This window comes from Nannospalax galili, unplaced genomic scaffold (assembly GCF_000622305.1).
Source record: "Nannospalax galili isolate Female #2095 unplaced genomic scaffold, S.galili_v1.0 scaffold1096, whole genome shotgun sequence".
NCBI classification, from domain to species: Eukaryota; Metazoa; Chordata; class Mammalia; order Rodentia; family Spalacidae; genus Nannospalax; species Nannospalax galili.
The window spans coordinates 1,881,176-1,888,203 of NW_008338289.1; the positions used below are offsets into that span (position 1 = coordinate 1,881,176).

A 7,028-nucleotide genomic window follows, 5' to 3' on the forward strand; every position below is an offset into this window, starting at 1 on the left:
CCTCCTCCTTTTTTTGGTCTTTTTGAGAAAGGGTCTCCCTGTAGCCCCAGCGGACCTGGGACTTGCTATATAGACCAGGCTGGCCTCCAACTCACAGAGCTCTACTTGCCTCTGCCTCCTGAGTGCTGGGATTAAAGGTGTGCTCCACCATGCCTGGCCATACTATACTTTTTCAATGTTACGAGACCTGTGCACTATTTTCTATGTTGGTATTTTAATGCATTTTCTCAGCAACAGCATGTCAGTCTTCCATCTTTCCAACATTCTTATCAATACTTATTTATATTTAGTCTTTATGATAATAGTCATCTTTAATGGAGTGAAATGACACCTTTATTGTGACTTTAACTTGCATTTTCCTGTTTTGTTATTTTTTTCATAAACCTACTGGTCATTTGTATGCTTCCTCTTGAGAAGAGTTACATGCATTTCCTAAGAAGACATAAAATGATATCTGTTCCTCTTTAGTAGAGAGGGCACTGACAGACAAAATAAGCATTCTATTTAAGTTCAAATTGGTGAGGCAACAGGTTTATTATAGGCTCATGAGTGTAAAGCTGAACCACATGAAATTCTAGCTGCAGCAAGGCGAATTCAGGTCGCCTGAACAACTGAGGCTATACCTCAATGTATCAAATCCTTTTGGCTTATATATTCTAGCACTAACTCAGAGGCCACCTGCAGCTGAGGCAGGATAATCTGCAAACAGTGCAGATGGACTCATGACTGGAATCTCAGATGAGCGTCCTGTGACTCACTCTCCTCCTCATACCTTGGAATGTAAACAGAACCATTACCATTGTCATATCATCAGCTGTGTCCTTATTATTTCATTGCTATGAATGGGGGCCAAGCACTTCTATAGTCACAACAATCACAATCTGCTTCATGATCATGATGCTAAACCCAGAGGAAATAAAACACTGCACTCCACCCTGTCCCACAGCTCATATTCTTTCTTATCCTTATTCCATAATGGTCCCTGGGTCTTAGGGTAGATGATGCATTTTTTTTCTCAACAATCAGGCATAGATATTGGGATGTTAAAGGTGTAGATCTGAGATCAGAAGACAACTATTGAGATTACCATATTTCTGTTGTCTAGCACAATGATTTGGATAGAGATATGTGGGTCATGACGGGAAGGAGATAGTTTATTAAGGGAGAAAAATACTTTGAAGCTAGGAAATGGACTAGTGATGGAAAGAGACCAAGCCTCAAATAGAGAGTATGGATCTTCTGATCTTTGGGGGTCATTTATGTATGATGCACTTCTCTGAATGCTCTGTTATCTTGCATGTAGCCTGTGTCTGTTGGGGAGCTGTGTGCAGTTTTCCTTTCACGTTAGTACTGATTCCTCTGCAATGTCTCACTCTACACTATTCTCATGCATACCTCAATTCCTTACTGAGAATTGTAGTGTCATAATCCTTCATGGAACTGAAAATGATTGTGTGTTCTACAGAACACACTTCTTACAGGCAGGCTGAGAAGGAGTTTAGGGTCTCTATGTAACATATCACTGAATTCTTTTTTTTTTTTCTTGCAGTTTGAACATGCATTTATGTGACCCCAGCCCCCTCTGGCTCCTGGAGGTGTGGCCTGTGAGGGTCAAGACCTGGCCCCATTTCACAGCAAACAGCCCAGGGGCCCACCCCTACCAAAGCAAACAGGTCAGAAATGTTCCTTTCTGGAAGGTACAGGTGACTCTACCCAACCCTGCAGAAGTCAGCTTCAATCTGCAAATTTGCCCCAGAGCTCCATTCCAATGTCCTTGTGGAATCCAGCTCCAAGCCAGGCTGTCTCTGCATCACCACCTGCTGGTCACACGTGGCACTGCATTTCGGAGCCACAGAGAGCAGAGGCAGGGGGAATCAAAGGAGGCTGGCGCCTTTTCCACCCATCATTCGTCCAGGGAGTCTAGCTGCCAAAATATTCCCGGTGGAACTTCTGGAAGTCCTCCTCAGTGAACACGGTGCTCTCTGCCTTCTTCTTAGTCTTGGCTGCTGGCAGATCACAGGCCTTGAGGCCCTGGTTTTGCAGCAGAATCTGCTGGCTCACAGACCCTGGCCACAAGTGCTTCTCCTGCTGGTCATAAACTTCAGGTTTGCTTGAAGGTGGTACTGACACCCTCTCTTCTGGTATTCGGCCAGCGTGGACTTGGGGACCTCTCCCTTGGCTGTGTTCCGCAGTTTCCGGGCCTGGGAAGTCTTCGCCTTCGATCTCTGGGCCCGCTTCACCCGAGCCCCGCTCGCCTTGGCCTGGCTCGGCTGGAGGAGCCTCGGACACCAGCTCCAGTCCCTTCTGCAGCAAGGCAGCCACGTGCTGCATTGAACCCTATCCACCGCAGAATTCTTTTCCAATTTTATTCATCCATTGGAGAGGAAGCTCCATTTCAGGTTTAGGATTTTCTGGGTCAGCCACTGCGGGGTAGTACTGAAGGTCTATATTTCTACTTGTAATAATTGTATGATTCTAGACAATACAAGCCAAGTTATTAGGTTTAAAGTACATAGACCAAAAGGAAAAATCAGAACCCAAAGTGAGAGTTCTGGAGCCACTGTGGTCACAGCTCTCCATAGCAATTAGTGCATAATTCCCTAGACAGAGCCCAAGAGACTTTGCATAAGACACATGCATAAGAGAGTTTGGCGTTTGAAGTTCTCAATGGGACATTCGTATCATACCCTGTACTCCCAAGGCTCAAGGATCATCATAGAATAGGGAGCAGCAAGACTGTAAGAACCAGGGCAATGGAGGACTACCACACGTTTTTTCCTAGACACCACAAGGCAGGTAGACATATGAACGCAGTGTCTGTGACATAATGCACAAGACCTGCACAAGATTGAGCCAGAAAAAAATCCCACCCCAGAGGGGGATAGAGGTCATGAAGTCCTTCCCCTAGCTAAGGAACTACTAGCAATTGATGGTTTCTGTGAGACGGAGAGTCAGTTTTCCTCAGGGATGCAACCCAGGAGATTATTACCTATGTTCTAGCAGGCGGCGTCACACCCATGAACATACTGGCAAAACTAAGCGTGCTCAGTGGGTTTTAAGAAAAGAACACAGCCAACGTGGTGGCGCTGGCCTTTAGTCCCAGCAATCAGGAGGCAGAGGCAGGCAGATCTCTGTAAGTTCAAGGCCAGTCTGGTCTACATATCGAGTTCCAGGCTAGCTGAGACTACAGGGAGACCCTGTCTCAAAAAGACCAAGAAACAAAACAAAGTAGGAGAAGATAGTGATTGAAGGCATAGGGGAGGAATTGAAAGAGAAGTAATGGTAGGTACCCAAGTAATGGTAGGTAAACTTTAATCAAAACACATTATATGAAATTCTCAAAACAATGATACAAATAAATAATTTTAAAAAATAGACCAATGTTTGCTACAATGGAATAGATGAGCATCTTTAGTCTTACTCAATCCACAATTATTCTCTATTTTCTAGCTCTCTGACAGCCACAATTGGCTATTGAAAGACTTCAAACTGAATGAATAATCACTACCTTACAGGTTTCTATTCCATGTAACCATGCTTGACAGTGTGCTCCACCAGCCCAAACTCTCAAAAAGTGAATGTTCAAGGTGTGTTTCATCTACACCAAGTATACTTTCTTGAAGGAGGAAAATGGACAGAGTACTCTGAGGGTTGAGAAATACTACCTACAAACAGAATAAGCTTACCCTTTTTTATTTAACATCATTTTATCTCCATATCCATCCACTGCTGTTGCCCACTGACCCTGGGGCTTTGGGAAAGTGCCGTAAATTAAGGTACACTAGCTCCAATATCCACCACCAAACTCCAATTATTCTACACATTAGACAATGACCAATAAGTTTGTAATTCAAGTTAAGCTTCTGGCCACCCTACATAGAAACCTTGGACACCTCATTAGGCAAACGAATGTAGTGATTCCCACCCCTATGAAGTCACCTTCCTTTTCATCAAAGGATGCATTTTTAATTACCTACACCACTCTGCTGTTCATCCCTGTAGTGAATTGTTGTCAGACTCCCTGAGCCTCACAAACATGCCTTTTTCAGTTTCTCTAGGAACAGATCCCATACAAAGCTTTCCACATTTGCTTTCAAGTGACTTGAGCAAGCCTCTTTTTCTGCTCTCTTTTTCTGTATTAAAGGTTGCCCCTGAAGTGCACATTCTATCACTCCTACATCTATCTTACCTTCCTCACTGTCCAATTAATTCCATTCATTCCAAGCTTTTAGATCTGAGGGGCTTTTTCGCACTGGTATGTTTGTACTGTATTCATACACAGACACACACACACACACAATTAGTTTATAAACTAGTGGATTTCCATAAGACTTCTTCATACATCCTTAGTTTTGGTTAACTCATCACTTATCCCTTCCTCTCTTATCCCTCTGCCTCCACCTCCACTTAAACTTTAATCCTCCGTATTCCCTCCTCCTTTCATGCCATCTGTGTCTTATTGTCATGTCTAATTTATTATTTTCTTGAACTGGAAGATCTTAGGTTTCCATATAACTCTCTCATGCCCTCTTCATTTTTATTAAGCAGTCTGCCGCCCCTTCATTTCCCCATCCCCGCTTCATGATAAAACCTTCCCACCCTCAGTATTCCCCCATCTACTTCCATTTTACTTATATCTTACAATTTCCCTTCCCTTAATGCACTCACCCAAATTTCTAGTTTCCTGGCTTCCACATGTACTCTGGATCCACACGTGATGGAGAACATACAACATATGCTGTTTTGGGTAACCTCGTTCAGTATAACTTTTTTCTAATTCCATCCATTTACCTGCACATACTATCATTCCATTTTTCTTTACAGTTGAGGAATGTTCCTTTGTGCCTATGTTGCACATTTTCTTATCCATTCATGAGCTGATGGACATCTTCCTTGATACCGTTTGCTAGCTATTGTGACTAGAGCAGCAAAGAACACACACGTGCAATATCTCAGTAGTAGAATATAAAGTCCTTTTGGGTATAGGCCAAGAGAAGCACAGCTGGGTCGTATGGTAGTTCTATTTATAGTTTTATGAAAACCTCCAGGCTGGTTTCCAAAGTGGCTGTACTAGTAGACACTCCCACCAACAATACGTAAGCGTTCCCCTATCCCCACATCCATGCTGACTTTTGCTTGTCATTTGTCTTCCTCATGGTCATTCTTACTGAGATGAGATAGAATCTTAATGTTTTAATATTCACTTCCCTAATGGTTAAGGGTATTGAATACCATTTAAATGTTTCCTAGCCATTTGTATTTTTTGTTTTGAGAACTTCTTGTTCACTTCCATAGCCCATTTTCAATTGTGTTGTTTGCTTTCTTGATGTTTAGTTTTTTTAGTTCTTTGCATATTCAAGACAGTAATCCTCTGTTGGATGTATAAATGGCAAAGATTTTCTCCCATTGTTTGGGCTGCCCCTTCATTCAATTGACAGTTTCCTTTGCTGTACAGATGCTTAATAATTTCAAGAGATTCAATTTGTCAATGAATGGTCTTAATTCCTTTGATGACAGAGGCCTACTTGGGAATCCTTACCTGTGTGTATAAGTTAAAGGTACACCTTACTCCTTAATTATTCTTCAAGCAGCTTCACAAAATCAAGTCTTAGGATTACATCCTTCACCTGTTTGGAGTTGATTTTGTGTAGAGTGACACATAAGGGTCCAGTTTTATTTTTCTGAATGTTGACACTCAAGTTTCTCAGCATCATTTGTTGAAGATGTTGTCTTTTCTCCAAAGTATATTTTTTGCCTTTTGGTAAAAATTCAGGTAGGTGTGCTTATATATGGGTCCTCTTAACTTAATTTCATTGATCTCTGTGTCCAGTTTTGGGCAGTACCATGATTTTTTAAAATTAAAATTTGAGATTAGATTACTATCTGAAATTTACTATAAGGCTTTCTCACCATAATTTAGGTGCGCCCACCTGCTACTCCCTTCTCGCCACACTCCCCCATATCTCCATCTATCCAGTATTTTACCCTCTTCTTTCTGACTGTGTGTATTGTTCTCTCTCTCTCTCTCTCTCTCTCTCTCTCTCCCCAGTTGTACTTTTTAATTGGGTTGTGAGATAGTAAGCCTCCATTGGGTTATTGGGTTTTGTTTTCCTTCTTTCTTTTTTCTTTCTTTTTTCTTTTTTTTAAATCATTATTTTTTAAAAATTTTTAATAACTACATGATTAGAAGCATTTCACTACAGCTTTAACATATTCAGTAACACACTCCAGAGCAAGAGTACATCTCTTTCACAAGTGGCTGTAAGTTTCTAGGTTCACAGTTGAATTAATACAGTTATACAATATTGAACTCAGTATAAGCCCTGTAAGACAAAAAGTTGAGTTTTTAACCTTTAAAAAAGATATCCATTTCATTTTAGAATATACTGTTCCTTGCAGAAAGACTCATTGTTTTTGCTACTAACACTGAGATGTTGGCACATGAATCTCTAATCTGAATGTATCTGATTATTACTAGTCATAATCGTTTCCACTTGGATCCTTGGCGCCTGTGTATGTCTATAAGTCGTTGGGTAGATTTCAGTGGTAATGTTTATCACCTCTACTAATTAGCATGATGTAAATTTCTATGCTTCCTCCTCAAATAAAATACATTTTTTAAAATTTGCTGACTGTGTGTGTGTGTGTGTATCACACAGAACATCCCAAACCATCTTATTCAACTATACACCCACTTCCCAGATGTCACCCTCCCATAGCTTCCCCCCCCCCCACTAGAGCCCTTATATTCTGATATCCCTGCTGTGCTGTGCTGTCGGCATCCCCAGCCATTCCCCACTACTTGTTCATCTGGTGAATATAGTCAGCCTATCTAGATGTCTTTGTTTTAGGAGAGCCAGCTGTTCCTCATCTAGCAGCAATCAGTTGTCAATATTCCTTTAGATAAGATTGGGGTCTGCTGTTCATTTTCCCAGTTCTATGCCGGGTTACTATCTGGGAGTCCCTTGGGCCACCCTGGCCAACAACTCAAAAGAAGGTATCTCCTATCTGGCATTGTTGCTTGTTAT

The 7,028-nt window shown here is 41.6% G+C and overlaps 1 pseudogene; it reads right to left on the bottom strand.

The window, feature by feature from the left end:
• Window positions 1-1,920: 1,920 nt before the first annotated feature.
• Window positions 1,921-2,331, bottom strand: LOC103734213 (annotated as a pseudogene).
• Between the last annotated feature and the right edge of the window lie 4,697 nt (window positions 2,332-7,028).